Here is a 17,514-nt window from a genome sequence, read left to right as displayed (position 1 = left end):
ATGAAATGGGTTCAACAAGGGTTTGTTCTGGTTTAGGCAAATATTCCTAATCAGAGAATACAGAAAATCCAAGAAAAAACAAGAAAGGAAACAGGAAAATCTTTGGAGTGACAAAACTTCAGTAATGTAAATAAAACCATTATTGTTTTATGATGCATTTCTATTCTTTCTACTTCCTTCCGTGAAACTGTATAAAGCAGAAGTTGTTCACTCCATATTTATTTGAGAAAGACTTTATGAAGAATATGGACAGAAGATGAGTTCAGATGCACAGGAGACAGTAAAGGTTAAAAACAGAAAGCACCAGAAAAAAATGAACATAAGGTATTGCAATCAATATTGAGGACTTCCAGGTCAAGAATAGGGGCTGAGGAAGCCATCAAGAAGCACATCTTCTGCAGGGTCACTCAACCAAGAGGAAACTAGACCCTAAGAAGTACTATTGTGGAAAAATTGAGTGAATTAGGAAACTTTTTCATGCTTCTGGGACAGAAGGTTTTTGCTTGAGTGTCACCACCTTCACTTCAGCTCAGGAGTCCTGCAAAAGATAGAAGAGAGAGTTGTTTCCAGATCTAATTCTGCAAGCAGTTTTTTGCTCCTCTTTCAAGGGCCTCATGTTAAAGCATTGTAGTAAGAAGGAACACAAAATAAGTCTCCCTGAGCCAAAAGCTACTTTAGAGCATAGGCCTTCTGTTTTGTGGAGAGAAGAAGCTTTAGTGGAAACACCCGATCATATGTCAGATCCAGTCCTTCCCATTATTTCAGTCTCTGTCTTGTAGCTTCTACCACCTGTTCTAGGGAGACTACACATGTTTCTAAAAGAGAGTTAAAGAGCATTACCTGTTGGCTGAAGTGCAGGGTGTCCCAGGAAAGAGAAGGGAAGATACATGCTAAAAATATATGGAGGCAAGTTAGTCCCCAGATACAATATTCCCAGCCTCTGACCTCAGATTTCCCTAATATGAAATCCATATCACATGATGCCAGGGCAAGGAGAGCAGACACTGAGAGCTTGTGACCTAAGAAGCTTCTGTTACATAAATTCAGTGTAACTTCTTCAGTCTTAGTGTCTCTTCCTGCATTTGCCCCAGGATCTCTACCACAAATCTCCATGCATGTTAACATTTTCCTTATATCTGCAAGCCATCACCTCATATTTAACCATAGTTAACCATGGACTGTCAATTTCCGGATTTCAGGAAATTTGAGGTCAACTAGGAAAAGAAAGATTTTATAAAGGGTTGTTGAGAGACCCTTTATAGAGAATTAACTGAGCAAAGTCATATTTCTTCCCCCCAAAGTCTGTAAGGAGTGTCAGCTGCCAACAGGCTCCTTACCCTTCTGATTCCTGAAGTGGGTGAACAGCCCCACCACAAGGAAGAGCAGACCCAGAGCAAAGCCCCCAACTCCACTCATCATCTTGCTCTGAGCAGAGTCAGACTGTGCCCCTGAGAAAAGAAGCTAGTTTTAGTGATTTTTAGCCCAATTCTAACTTCTCTGAGACTTTGAGACTCAAAACTATGAGATTAGGGGGAAAAAAGTTTACCCTGGAAAAATAATTCACCATTTCTGGAAAAGAGATTTAAGAATCACACCGAGCAGATACAAGCCGAGCATTAAACTCATTTAAATATCACATAAGGCTGCTACTTCAACATCTTAAGGGTGAGGTGCCAGGAACTCAATGATGTTAAGTAATTTGTCTAGCATGACAGAGCTAATAAAAGGCAGAGCTAAGACTGGACTCACTTCATAACAAGACGGGCCTTACATTGTAGAGGATGTATCCCTTGTCAAATAACAATGAACTCAGAGCAACAGGGTCAGAAGTGCAAGCCCAGCCTGACAAAGGGAACTGGTGTCCTGGGCCATGGGGTGACCCTGAACTGTGATATCACTGGGACATTCAAACTAGGAACAACTCTATTCTGCTGTCAGGTATAACTGCCTTCCTGGAGGGTATAGGTATTAGTCGAAACTATCACAGGATATCTATAAATATCAAAGGATTTCTATCACAGGATAGTCACAAGACTATTCTAATAACCTAAGCTGAAGGATAGAAGAAAATAGAGCAAATGAAAATAGGCTGCAGGGAGAGGAGACACCTGACACTCAAGAGTAAGCAAGCCCCCTCCTTGGTGAGTGAGGAATTTATGAGATCAGAGAGCTTCTCACTCCATTCCACTGGGAGAGGGCTTGTCTAGCTGGGGTGCTCCACTTGGCAGGTGAAGACCTCTGAGGAACTCTTTCAAGCATCACCACGCTCTGGAAGGTCCAGTCTCCATTCTGGATCAGGCCTGGGGAGATCACTGCAGCCTCCTCTTCATGACCGTTCCGGAACCACCTGACTTCAATGTGGCCTGGGTAAAAACCATTCACAGAGCAGACCAGTAGGTCGTGGTGCTGCAGAGGCTGGGTCTTTGCAGAATACACAGTCGCTGTAGGCTCCCCTAGGAGAGAAAAGATGGAGGGAATCAGTGAGGAAGACAGAGTAAGTCTCCCCGGTTGGCTGCCTTTCTGAATCCACTGTTTCCAGACTGCGGCCTCAGGCAGGCCTCACTCAAAACCAGCCAACTGGCCAACTTTAGAAGTTAGTGCCACGACCCTGAATTTAACCTTTACAGCACTGGCACATTAGTTTGAGAGATGTTGAGGATACTTACGTGTCTTTTTTTTTTTCCCCATTTCAGGAAACATTTATTGCTGAATTTTTACAAATCTGCGTAAAGCATATAGTATTTAATTAAAAGCGTCATTTCTGAATCCATGTTCTTGGACTCGAATCCAGACTCTGCCTCTTACTGATTGATCCTGGGAGATTTTTACATTGCTCTGTGCCCATCTTTCTCACCTACAGAAAGGAATAATAATACTAGTTCACCTCCTAGGGTTATGTGAAGATTAAAGCACCCAAAGTATGTAAAGCGGTAACTGGAGTTTAGCCTTCGGTGGATCACAGCTATTTATTATCCTTGTTCAATTTGAGAGAAACTATGATTCAAAGTGGGGTGGGTAAATTAGGGAAGAGCAGTGGGGTAGCTACAAGGACAGAGGATGAAGTCCTAGAGGAAAGCTGTCTCCAGGCTCTCACACCTTCGAACACCTCAGAAATAGTTCTACCCTAGTAAGATGGAAAGACATAGGTGAATCTCTAACTCTGAGTTGAATTCCAAAAAAAGCATGAGTCCAGAAGGAGAAGGAAAGAAAGTCATTAATTTAAAAAAGAATTCTTATAATTAAACTCTGCTGATCAATCCCTCTCCTTTGCAAAACAAGTGAATTTACTATTGGAATTATTATCACTTTATAATTTTCTCCCTTTTCAAGAGCTTCCCAGGTGCAGCTGGTGGTAAAGAACCTGCCTGCCAATGCAAGAGATATAAGAGATGAGGGTTCCATCCCTGGGTCAGGAAGATCCCCTGGAGGAGAGCATAGCAACCCACTCCAGTATTCTTGCCTGGAGAATCCCATGGACAGAGGAGCTTGGAGGGCTACTGTCCATAGGGTTGCAAAGAGTCAGACACGACTGAAGCAACTTAGCATGCACATTCTTTTTAAGCTGACACTTGAGTTAGGGGCAGGGTCTGGGCCTCATTAGTATGTGTGCCTAGTGTCTGAGATAATTTCTGACAATATCAGCCTTAATAAATACAAGTTTAAAATAAAATAATGGAGAAACTTGGAAGAAAACAATTTAAAATATTCTAAAATGGTAAGTTTAAAATTGATGGTAAATCATTCCTAACAAGTTTGCAGCATATTTCATTAAACAAAATGTTTAAATTTCTGTCATTGAAAATAATAAACTGAGTCAAAAATATAAACCACACTTGAGAAAAAGATGAATCAAATATCAAATAGTGTTAATTTTGCTGGATACAGAACCCATATCACTGAGAAAAACACCAGGACCCTAGAAATAATAGAGAATAAATAATTGCTAGAGCAATAACAATAAGAGGCCAATAAATATGTGAGAGCTGTTCAAGAATCTTAGAAATCAAAGAAATACAAATGTTTTAATAAATATAAAATGTAAACTGAGTACTTGGCACTATACATCTTTGAAAAAGGATCTGATATCTGATAAAGGGGATTGTGAGGTAAACTCTTACAATTATAAAAACAAATGATATGAAACTACCCTAATAGTATTAGCATTATAAAAATAGTAATGTCCGTATGTTAAAAAATCATAATTCAAAAGTCTGTCTTTTCATTTCAACTATGTAAAAATACATAGACTAAAGGGGGAAAAAGGAAAAGATTTACACAGAAAAGAAGTCTCAGACAGATCAGAGAAGCTACAGAGGCTCCCTTCCCCCACCTTTCAGAAAGGAGTCTGCTATGTTTTTCTCAATGAAACACTCTTGCACACAAATGCCTGCACACTCGTTTCTGGGATGTCAGTATTAAATCTGGGTCTCCTGCAGTGACAGCAAATGTCAGATCCACCATACCCAGTGCTCACTTCTGTCATGTTTCTTCTCATTTCACCCTCCTCTTAGTCATACCACAAATAGCCACTCTCCCCCTCCTTGAAAAATCTAAGTTCCCTTGCTCTCTGCATCACATTCTCTCAGTTTTCATCAATATCACTGGTACTCCTACTAAGACCCCTTTGCTGACTTACTGACCCTGGCTCGCTTCTTGTCTTCTGCTACTTACTCCCTCTCCATGTGCAACTTTAACACAGTTGTCCATGACCACAACATATATATATCTTCAGCCCTGGCTTCCCCATGAATTCCAGTCTCATAAATACAACTAGTGCCTTAACAGCGCCACATAAATGTCCCAAAAATTATTTTAAGCTTAAATAAATCTTTTATTCCTAACCACTTACCTCAAATTTTTTCCTCCCTTAGTCTTCCCTATCTCAATAAGCAGGATCCTTACATTTATTCCAGCAATTCAAGACAGAGTCTTGAGGGATAAGCTTGATTTTTCTACTCCTCCCTAATATAATTTATTAATAAGGCATACAAATATCTATTTCAAATCTATTCCCTTTCTCTTTACCACTGTCTTTGTCACCACCACAATAAATGAGGACATAAGCACATCTTCCCTGGAGAATTCTATTGCAACCCTATGTGGTGTCCCTGATGAATCCCTATAATCCAATATACACTAGAATTATTTTTTTAGTAAATATAAACTGACTTTTTGTAACCCTTCAGTAGCTTCACATATCTTTTTCCATAAATTAAAAAAAAAATCTCACCTTAGCCATCAGGGCCAAATTATTTGGCTCCTAATTTACTTTCCAACCTCGTATTTCTACTCATCAATTTACTTATTCTGCTTCAGCCACTCTAGCCTTTTTCCATCCTTTAAACACATCACATATCTTGCCACACTTGGTTCTTTCTCAGTTGTCTTATGTCTTTTGCATAACCACTTCCTTCTCATCACTCATTTTTCAACTATTAATAAAAGTCTCAGGGAGGCCTCCCTAGCAACTTGAACTGAAGTCAAGTGAATCCCATTTTCTCTGTCCCATGACCCTGATATATTTTTTATCATAGCACTATTGCTCTCTGAAATATTTTTCTTTGTTAATTGGATTACCTTTCTCTCCTGTCACTAGCCAAGTTCCATGATAATTGGGATTTTTCTAGCAATATTATTCATATAGAATTCTGAGTTCAGACAGAGCCCTGTATATAATAGTTGCTCAGAAAAACATCAGTGACCTAAACAAATAAATTCATGGTCTGGGGAATTGATTATTATGAGGATCTTGGAAAAGAAGAAGGAGCTCCTGTTCCAACACTCTTTCATTTTAATCATATTATGTCCCTTCCACTTGCTGTAACAAATTCAGACAAAATTCCTCTTTCTTCTTCTACTATTTGCCTGAAACATTCATAGGAAAGAAAAAGGTGATTTTTAAGCAAAAGGGAAATTTTCATTAAGTTTTATCTCATCCAGTGGATCTATTATAATGCTAGGGGTCTGTACAAATGTTGGGGACTTTCAGTAATGGCGATGACAAAGCTGGGGAAAAGTAGGGAAGAACTAGAAGGAGAGATAACAAAACATGATTAATTAAGGAACATAGTAGGCATGATGAAAAAACCTTTTATTTATTCTCTACTGGTTGAATCTCTTCTCATGTGCTCAAATCAAAGAATGAACAGATGTAGGAGAAATAATATAGAAAGTTTCAAAATACATTCCTAGTGAACACTAACCTGTGTTAGGTTTTCAGAAGATGCTTTAAGTTCTTTAAATCATCAAAGAACATCCCATGTATGGTCCTCATCTAAATAGTCATTTCAAGTACTAAAGATTACTAGAAGCTGTTTAAACTTTATCCAGCTTTATCCTGAAGACACAGAGAGAAAACTAGTCCCAGCTTTTGCCAGAGAACCTCAAGGGCAGGGATACAGACATTTTTAACATTAGGGTTCAGGGGAAAGAAAAGATATGGGGGAGATCCTTTGATATATTCTCACATATTAGAGAGAGGCACCAACATCACAGATCCTCTTGAGGACATAACACAGAATCTTCTAGGAGGGATCTTTCTAATTCTTTACAGTTTCTCATAAAATTCTAAGAGAAAGTTTCCCTTTCCCTGGCATAACTCAACATAATAAAGGAAAATGCCAATGGGGAATTATTTTGAAAACTTTATTTCTAAATCCTTTTAAGACACTGAAAGAATGGGATGGAAGGCTAGGGATGTTCTATTGGAGGAGAAGTGAAGAAAAAAAACTGTGTCTTATACATACGGAAGCCCCTGATGCAGCTCTATAGAGGGCAACTTATCTACACACTTTTTGTTGTAGAAAGAATTGGGGATCCATATGACAGAGATAGCTGGTCATTGAAGATTATATCACAATATTTAAGGGACATGACCTGGACACAGTGACAAAACTAAGTTCCTTCCTTTCCCTACCCCACAATAGCTCACTATCCAAGGTATATGCTTACATTGGGTCTCCCTGGCCCAAGCCAGGGGAGGGCTCAGCACCAATTGTTCTGTCAGAGCTGCCATCCAAGAGCCTCTGAACAAATATAGGCACACCATGCTGGAGAACAGGAAAGGGCAAGGTGTGAGGGGAGCAGGCAAGTCCACTCAAATGGGTTCTGTGATCCTCCTCCACCCAAGTGATAGCAACCAATCCAGACTTTATTTTTGGGGGCTCCAAAATCACTGCTGATGGTGACCACAGGCATGAAATTAAAAGACGCTTGCTCCTTGGAAGAAAAATTATGACCAACCTAGACAGCATATTAAAAAGCAGAGACATTACTTTGCCAACAGAGATCTGTCTAGTCAAAGCTATGGTTTTTCCAGTAGTCATGTATGAATCTGAGAGTTGGACTATAAAGAAAGCTGAGCACTGAAGAATTATTCTTTTGAACTGTGGTGCTGGAGAAGACTTTTGAGAGTCCCTTGGAGTGCAAGGAGATCCAACCAGCCAACCCTAAAGATCAGTCTTGCATATTCATTGGAAGGACTGATGTTGAAGCTGAAGCTCCAATACTTTGGCTACTTGATGCGAAGAACTGACTCATTTGAAAAGACCCCGATGCTGGGAAAGATTGAAGGCATGAGGAGAAGGGGGTGACAGAGGATGAGATGGTTGGATTGCATCACCGACTCAATGGACATGAGTTTGAGTAAACTCCGGGAGTTGGTGATGGACAGGGAAGCCTGGCGTGCTGCAGTCCATGGGGTCACAAAGCATCGGAAAATACTGAGTGACTCAACTGAACTGAACTGGGTGATCTCAGTATTAGAGACCAATTAGCATCACAGATGAAAAGCATCATCAGTTACTGGTCAGAGATTTAGTATGATGGTCCTCTTTCTCTAACAAAAGGATTGTTTTAATTTAGTGCTTTAAAGGTTTGATCCAGTCGGGTCTGAAATATTTTAACTAGACCCCTATTGTGAGTCAGTTCTGTGCTGATCAGTGAAGAATCACACATTTGAGCCTTTTAGAAGCTTGCATTCCTCTCTATTTGGAGACTGAGCTATTTTGACAAATGTATGTGTGCATGTGTTTAGGAGTTGAGGTGCTGGAGAGAAAATGATTGCAAGTTAGGAGACCTTTAATCCAGCCCTTTTTGCACCATAACTTAGTGTTGCAGATGTGAGTAAATTACTTATCCTCTACAGTAGAAACGAAAGCATTATAATCTTTCAGTTACTTCAATACTGAGAAGTGCTGTGATTCTGTGGACTCCTCAAGGAATAGCATCTCCTGGTAACAGATGATGTGACAAAATTATAGCTGTTGATTAGAGCGTACTCTGTACTTCCTTACAGGTCAAAATGTCCCTGATAAACTAAAGGAAATTTAAAGTTAGTCAATTATTTAACCTGAGTGAAAAGGTTTTTCTTTCTTTTCTGTCAGGTCTGTCTCCTGTTACTGAGTTTAGCGGCACCTCCAGAAAATACTTATGGACACAGTAGGGGAAGGAAAAGTGGGACGACTTGAGAGAGTAATAGATAGCTAGTGGGAAACTGCTGTATGATACAGGAAGCTCAGCTCAGTACTCTATGAGGACCTAGAGGGGTAGAATGGGGAAGGGGGTTGAAGGAAGCTCAAGAGGGAGGGGATATATGTATACTTATAGCTGATTCACATTGTTGTACAGCAGAAACTCACACAACATTGCAAAGCAATTTTCCTCCAACTAAATTTTTTAATTTATAAAATTTAAAAAAAGAAAATATATAAATAGACCTTGCTAATGAATATATTACAGAGTGTTCAGGAAATGGAACACCATGGAAAAACTATGAATTACGTATTGTGATATATAATTTAATACATAATTTTATTTTAAAATAAACAGTACACAGTAATGTAAATATCTCACATTTAGAATGGACTTTACAGGTCAATTATCATCTTAAAGTTCTGAATTAATTCACACTTCACTACAACTCTGATAAGCAATCCCTCTTTACGTACCTTAATAGTTCTTGTGACAATACTTGCCATATCACAATTAAAATAACCAAAATTTATTGAACAACTTTTAAGCCTTTTACTTTCTACCATGAATTAATTTTGCTAGGCTTTTTTATACATCTTTTAAAAATTTAATTTTCACATCATCTCCATGAAATACACTTTCTATTTCTTCAGATGGAGATAAAAAGATGATGAATGGAAAGTAACTTTTGCAATGATGCAAGGCTGGTAAATTGAGCCATTTTATGTGATTCCAAACTCCACAAGCTCAGCCATTGCATCATACCACCTTATGTTCAATTTCCAAAGAGAATAGTGCCCCTTATATTGAATCTAGTTTTATCACTTTAATTTCATGGGTATGCATATCAATAAAATTACTTTTAATGAATGCCAGCATTTGACTCACTGGAAAAGACTCTGATGCTGGGAAAGATTTAAGGCAGGAGGAGAAGGGGTCAACAGAGGGTGAGATGGTTGGATGGCATCACCGACTTGATGGACATGAGTTTGAGCAAGCTCCAGGAGATGGTGATGGACAGGGAAGCCTGGCATGCTGCAGTCCATGGGCTCACAAATAATCGGACACAACCGAGCAACCAAGCTGAACTGCTGCTGCTGCTGCTGCTGCTAAGTCACTTCAGTCGTGTCCGACTCTGTGTGACCCCATAGATGGCAGCCACCAGGCTCCCCCATCCCTGGGATTCTCCAGGCAAGAACACTGGAGTGGGTTGCCATTTCCTTCTCCAATGCGTGAAAGTGAAAAGTGAAAGTGAAGTCACTCAGTCGTGTCTGACTCTTAGCGACCCCATGGCACTGCAGCCTACCAAGCTCCTCCATCCATGGGATTTTCCAGGCAAAGTACTGGAGTGGGGTGCCATTGCCTTCTCCAATGCTTAACTGCACTTGATGTAAATTGAGGCAGCTACTTACAGCAATTCTAGTTACTTAAAGACTGCCCTCATCAGCATTGTTACACTCCTCTGGAAATAATAAAATTTGAGTTGATCTTATGTAATGACCCCATAGGTCCCCACAAGCCTCCACTTTATTGAAGATAACAGTGTCTTTAAAATTCCTAAATCCAGTCTACTGTTCTCAACCATTACTTCAGCATAATGTAATGCAAGTTTGAAATTTTGAAATGCAATATAAATAGTGTCTCCCTTATTTTGGAAAAATGTATTTCTCTTAATATGGAAAGTTCAACACTTCTTGGAGAGTCACCTTTGTTTCTAGATCTGAGAAGAATCTATGTCCCTAGATACCAACAATAATTAGTACTACTGGAAATTGTGCTATTGCAACCAGGAAAATATCATGTTTAATTTGACAAATAGAAAATCATAATTTCCTCAGAATTCACTACTGTGACATGGTAATCGGGTAAAGCCAAGTTAAAGTTCACCATATCACAGAATAATAGGACTGGCAAAAAAGATGTAATTGTATATCAAAAACATTCTGAATTACAATTAAAGAGAACACTATGAAAACTTGTTCATATAAATTACACATACAATTTACAAATCATACTGCTGCTTCTAAGTCGCTTCAGTCGTGTCCGACTCTGTGCAACCCCATGGACTGCAACCCACCAGGCTCCCCCGTCCCTGGGATTCTCCAGGCAAGAACACTGGAGTGGGTTGCCATTTCCTTCTCCAATGCATGAAAGTGAAAAGTGAAAGTGAAGTTGCTCAGTCGTGTCCGACTTAGCGACCCCATGGACTGCAGTCTACCAGGCTCCTCCATCCATGGGGTTTTCCAGGCAAGAGTACTGGACTGGGGTGCCATTGCCTTCTCCACAAATCATACTAATTTATTTTTAAAAAGAATGAATCAATTACTACAACCTAAGTTCTGTGTGTTTTATACATTAATGAGTAACAAAAATGCGCTGTTTTAAACATTACTGGACATGACTGAGTGACTGAACAACAACAACAGAAGAGTCACCCTTATGCCTGAGACATCTGATTGTTTCTGGAAGGTAATGTCTTGTTTTTTTGTCTCCACTCCTCTCCCTTCCCCACTGGCTTCTGAGGATCATTAGTAAATCAAATTTCTGGATTTGGCAAAAGAAAATAATGAACAAGGAGAGAGACACTGTGCCTGAAACTCCAGTGTCCTTTGCGCGCATTTAGCTAATCAATTTAATGAACAGGTGCAAGAATCAGGGTAATGGACAGAGCTCAAAAAGTCCTTTTTGGAGGATATTGGAAAATAAATCTTATATAAGCTATGAAATGACAGAGAATGGGGTAAAATGAGAAAACACCATAAGTATTGCTATGTGTTATAAATTAATTTTTTTTCATATTTTGAGATTGGCAAGCTAAACATTTAAATACTTTTTAAGAATACTCCTGGTAAAAAAAAAAAAAAAGAATACTCCTGGTGAGGAACAGGCCTTATAAGACTATCGTATATAATATCTGAAAGGATATTCTTTCCAACAACTAGCCATGTATAGTTCTGAAAAACCAAATTAGAAGCTGCAGGATGGGGCACCAATGTTGAAGAGCCACACACTTCTTTTCTAGAAGTAATAGAAACATTTTAAAGTAGTCACTAATTTATTAACCATTAAAAAATTAGCATATGAAATTAGCATAATAGAAACATTTTAAAGTAGTCACTAATTTATTAACCATTAAAAATTAGCATATGAAATTCATTAGCATATGAAATTTATTAACCATTAAAAAATTAACATATGAAATCCAATAAGTAAGACATCTGACAAAGTGCTGTAAGATAAGCTGGAGAAATAATTTTCTTCCATAATAAAGTTATGGAATGTATTAAATTAATTTAAAGGTATGTTGCATGTGTATTACTCAGTTCAGTTCTGTCACTCAGTCGTGTCCAACTCTTTGCCACTCCATGCACTACACCACGCCAGGCTTCCCTGTCCATCACCAATTCCTGGAGCTTGCTCAAACTCATGTCCATTGAGTCAGATTTGCCATCAACCATGTCATCCTCTGTTGTCCCCTTCTCCTCCTGCCCCAAATCTTGCCCAGCATCAGGGTCTTTTCCAGTGAGTCAGTTCTTTGCATCAGGTGGCCAAAGTATTGGAGTTTCAGTTTCAGCATCAGTCCCTCCAGTGAATATTCAGGACTGATTTCCTTTAGGATGAGCTGGTTGGATCTCCTTGCAGTCCAAGGGACTCTCAAGAGTCTTCTCCAACACCACAGTTCAAAAGCATCGATTCTTCGGTGCTCAGCTTTCTTTATAGTCCAATGCTCACATCCATACATGACTACTGGAAAAACCATAGCTTTGACTAGATGGACCTTTGTTAGCAAAGTATGTCTCTACTTTTTAATACGCTGTCTAGGTTGGTCCTAGCTTTTCTTCCAAGGAGCAAGCATCTTTTAATTTCATGCCTGCAGTCACCATCTGCAGTGATTTTGGAGCCCCCAAAATTAGTCTGTCACTGTTTCCATTGTTTCCCCATCTATTTGCCATGAAGTAATGGAACCGGATGCCATGATCTTCATTTTCTGAATGTTGAGTTTTAAGCCAACTTTTTCACTCTCCTCTTTCACTTTGATCAACAGGATCTTTAGTTCCTCTTTGCTTTCTGCCATAAGGGTCATGTCATCTGCGTATCTGAGGTTATTGATATTTCTCCTGGCAATCTTGATTCCAGCTTGTGCTTCTTCCAGCCCAGTATTTCTCATGATGTATTCTGTATATAAGTTAAATAAGCAGGGTGACCATATACAGCCTTGATGTACTCCTTTCCCCAATTTGGAACCAACCTGTTGTTCCATGTCCAGTTCTAACTGTTGCTTCCTGACCTGCATACAGATTTCTCAAGGGGCAGATCAAGTGGTCTGGTATTCCTGCCTCTTGAAGAATTTTCCACAGTTTATTATGATTCACACAGTCAAAGGCTTTGGCATAGTCAATAAAGCAGAAGTAGATGTTTTTCTGGAACTCTTGTTTTTCCTATGATCCAGCGGATGTTGGAAATTAGATCTCTGGTTCCTCTACCTTTTCTAAATCCAGCTTGAACATCTGGAAGTTCACAGTTCGTGTACTGTTGAAACCTGGCTTGGAGAACTTTGAGCATTACTTTGCTAGTGTGTGAGATGAGTGCAATTGTGCGGTAGATGGAGTATTCTTTGCCATTGCGTTTCTTTGGGATTTGAATGAAAACTGACCTTTTCCAGTCCTGTGGCACTGCTGAGTTTTCCAAATTTGCTGGCATATTGAGTGTAGCACTTTCACAGCATCATCTTTTAGGATTTGAAATAGCTCAACTGGAATTTCATCATTTCCACTAGCTTTGTTTGTAGTGATGCTTTCTAAGGCCCTCTTGACTTTGCATTCCAGGATGTCTAGCTCTAGGTAAGTGATCATACCATTGGGGTTATCTGAGTCATGAAGATCTTTCTTGTACAGTTCTTCTGTGTGTATTCTTGCCACCTCTTCTTAATATCTCCTGCTTCTGTTAGGTCCATACCATTTCTGTCCTGTATAGAGCCCATCTTTGCATGAAATGTTCCCTTGGTATCTCTAATTATCTTGAAGAGATCTCTAGTCTTTCCCATTCTGTTGTTTTCCTCTATTTCTTGGCTCTGATTGCTGAAGAAGGCTTTCTTATCTCTCCTTGCTATTCTTTGGAATTCTGCATTCAAATGGGTATATCTTTCCTTTTCTCCTTTGCCTTTCACTTCTCTTCTTTTCTCAGCTATTTGTAAGCCCTCCTCAGACAACAATTTTGCCTTTTTGAATTTCTTATCCTCAGGATGGTCTTGATCACAGCTTCCTATACAATGTCATGAAGCTCTGTCCATAGTTCTTCAGGCACTTTGTCTATCAGATCTAATCCCTTGAATCTATTGCTCACTTCCACTGTATAATCATAAGGCATTTGATTTAGGTCATACCTGAATGGTCTAGTGGTCTTCCCCACTTTCTTCAAGTTAAGTCTGAATTTGGCAATAAGGAGTTCATGATCTGGGCCACAGTCAGCTTCCAGTCTTGTTTTTGCTGACTGTATAGAGCTTCTCCATCTTTGGTTGCAAAGAATAGAATCAATCTGATTTCAGTATTGACCATCTGGTGATGTCCATATGTAGAGTTTTCTCTTGTGTTGTTGGAAAAGGATGTTTGCTACGACCAGTGTATTATCTCGCAAAACTCTGTTAGCCTTTGACCTGCTCCGTTTTGTACTCCAAGACCAAATTTGCCTGTTATTCCAGGTATCTCATGACTTCCTACTTTTGCATTCCAGTCCCCTATAATGAAAAGGACATCTTTTGGGGTGTTAGTTCTAGAAAGTCTAGAAAGTCTAGAAAGTCTAGAAAGTAGGTCATCATAGCACAGTTCAACTTCAGCTCCTTCAGCATTACTGGTTGGGGCATAGACTAGGAGTACTGTGATACTGAATGGTGTGCCTTGGAAACAAACAGAGATCATTCCGTCTTTTTTGAGATTGCATGCAAGTACTGCACAGACTCTTTTGTTGACCATAATGGCTACTCCATTTCTTCTAAGAGATTCTTGCCCACAGTAGTAGACATAATGGTCATCTGAGTTAAATTCACCCATTCCAGTCCATTTTAGTTCTGATTCTTAAAATGTCAACATCTACTCTTGCCATCTCCTGTTTGACCACTTCCAATTTGCCTTGATTCGTGTACCTAACATTCCAGGTTCCTATGTAACATTGCTCTTTACAGCATGAGACTTTACTTCCATCACCAGTCACATCCACAGCTAGGTGTTGTTTTTGCTTTGGCTCTGTCTCTTCATTCTTTCTGGAGTTATTTCTCCACTGATCTCCAGTAGCATATTGGGCATGTATTGACCTGGGGAGTTCATCTTTCAGTGTCCTATCTTTTTGCCTTCTCATACTGTTCATGGGGTTCTCAAGGCAAGAATACTGAAGTGGTTTGCCATTCCCTTCTCCAGTGAACCACATTTTGTCAGAACTCTCCACCATGACCCATCCATCTTTGATGGCCTTAGATGGCATGGCTCATAGTTTTATTGTGTTAGATAAGGCTTTGGTCCAGTTTGTAACATGTGTTTTGCAAACTTTAATCAAATGCAAAATTATTTAATGAAATATATAGTTTTTAGAAATAACTATTATTGGTATCATATGTAAGATTACTTTATTAATATGTGAATTAAATTCCTTATTAATATAGTATATAAACATTCTTTATTTTTTAAATATTTAGAAGTCAGTGGGAAAAGGACAACAGAAGCAACAGGCTTCTAATCTGTTTTATATATGTAGGAGTATTTTTCCTTTAAGTGAATAACATGTGAGTAGTGTTATGTTTTTAACTTTAAAAATTAACAGTGATAAAATTAAATGCAATAAATTGCATAGCTTTTTATTGCACTAGATAAAATAAATTAAATCTTTTTGTAGGTTGAAAAGAGAGATATTTAGTAGAAAATAAAGTCCTAAAAACTTAACACAGCAAAAAAGACAAGAAATGTTGTTTAGGACAAAAAATGCAGATGATAGAACTCCAAAGTTAAAAGGATAAGGAACCAGAGTGGATTAAGTAATTTAGCCACATATATTATAAAAATGAAATAAGTTAATGTTCTATTATTTATTTTATTTTTATAACAAGTATAGTTGATTTACAATATTATATTAGTTTCAGGTGTACATAGTTGTTCAATATTTTTGTATATTATACTCTGTTCCACGCCAGTCAGAATGCGATCCAAATGTCTACAAGCAATAAATGCTGGAGAGGGTGTGGAGAAAAGGGAACTCTCTTACACTGTTGGTGGGAATGCAAACTAGTACAACCACTATGGAGAACAGTGTGGAGATTCCTTAAAAAACTGGAAATAGAACTGCCATATGATCCAGCAATCCCACTGCTGGGCATACACACTGAGGAAACCAGAAGGGAAAGAGACACATGTACCCCAATGTTCATTGCAGCACTGTTTATAATAGCCAGGACATGGAAGCAACCTAGATGTCCATCAGCAGATGAATGGATAAGAAAGCAGTGGTACATATACACAATGGAGTATTACTCAGCCATTAAAAAGAATACATTTGAATCAGTTCTAATGAGATGGATGAAACTGGAACCTATTATACAGAGTGAAGTAAGCCAGAAAGAAGAACACCAATACAGTATACTAACGCATATATATGGAATTTAGAAAGATGGTAACAATAACCCTGTGTACAAGACTGCAAAAGAGACACCGATGTATAGATCAGTCTTATGGACTCTGTGGGAGAGGGCGAGGGTGGGGAGATTTGGGAGAATAGCATTGAAACATGTATAATATCATGTATGAAACGAGTCGCCAGTCCAGGTTTGATGCACGGTACTGGATGCTTGGGGCTGGTGCACTGGGACGACCCAGAGGGAGGGTAGGGGAGGGAGGAGAGAGGAGGGTTCAGGATGGGGAACGCGGGTATACCTGTGGCAGATTCATTTTGATATTTGGCAAAACTAATACAATATTGTAAAGTTTAAAAATAAAATAAAATTTAAAAAATATATACATATATCCCCCCAAAAAATAAAAAAATAAAAATAAAATAAAATAAAAAAATCAGACCCCCCCCAAAAAAATAATGGCTGTATTTCCCCGTGCTCTACAATATACCCTTCTAGCTTATTTATTTTATACATAGTAGTTTGTACCTCTTAGTCTTAGTCTTAGTCTATCTTGTCTTTCCCCATTTCTCTCTCCTTATTGGTAATCACTAGTAGTTTTGTTCTTGCCTGGAGAATCCCATGGACAGAGGAGCCTGGTGGGCTGCCATCTATGGGGTTGCACAGAGTCGGACACAACTGAAGCAACTTAACAGCAGCAGCAGTAGTTTTCTACGCTGAAAATCTGTTTCTATTTTGTTACATTAATTCATTTTTTGTTTTTTATATTTTCTATAGAAGTAACAGTATGCAGTATTTGTCTTCCTCTTTCGGACTTATGTCACTAAACATAATATCCTCTAGGACCATCCATATTGTTGCAAATGGCAGGACTTCATTCCTTTTTATGACTAATGTTCCATTGTGTATATATTATATATGTATCAGTTCAGTTCAGTTCAGTGGCTCAGTCGTGACCGACTCTTTGCGACCCCATGAATCGCAGCACGCCAGGCCTTCCTGTCCAACACAAACTCCTGGAGTTCACTGAGACTCAAGTCCACTGAGCCAGTGATGCCATCCGGCCATCTCATCCTCTGTCGTCCCCTTCTCCTCCTGCCCCCAATCCCTCCCAGCATCAGAGTCTTTTCCAATGAGTCAGCTCTTTGCATGAAGTGGCCAAAGTACTGGAGTTTCAGCTTTAGCATCATTCCCTCCAAAGAAATCCCAGGGCTGATCTCCTTCAGAATGGACTGGTTGGATTTCCTTGCAGTCCAAGGGAATCTCAAGAGTCTTCTCCAACACCACAGTTCAAAAGCATCAATTCTTCGGCGCTCAGCCTTCTTCACAGTCCAACTCTCACATTCATACATGACCACAGGAAAAACCATAGCCTTGAATAGACGGACCTTTTTTGGCAAAGCAATGTCTCTGCTTTTGAATATGCTATC

The 17,514-nt window shown here is 39.1% G+C and overlaps 1 pseudogene; it reads right to left on the bottom strand.

Moving 5' to 3' along the window:
• Positions 1–1,190: 1,190 nt before the first annotated feature.
• On the bottom strand, positions 1,191–4,707 carry LOC133237064 (DLA class II histocompatibility antigen, DR-1 beta chain-like; annotated as a pseudogene).
• Between the last annotated feature and the right edge of the window lie 12,807 nt (positions 4,708–17,514).

The sequence above is a fragment of the Bos javanicus genome, chromosome 23 (genome assembly GCF_032452875.1).
Source record: "Bos javanicus breed banteng chromosome 23, ARS-OSU_banteng_1.0, whole genome shotgun sequence".
Lineage (NCBI taxonomy): Eukaryota > Metazoa > Chordata > Mammalia > Artiodactyla > Bovidae > Bos > Bos javanicus.
Note: the sequence above shows the minus strand (reverse complement) of the source record. Positions and strands in the feature narration are given on the sequence as shown.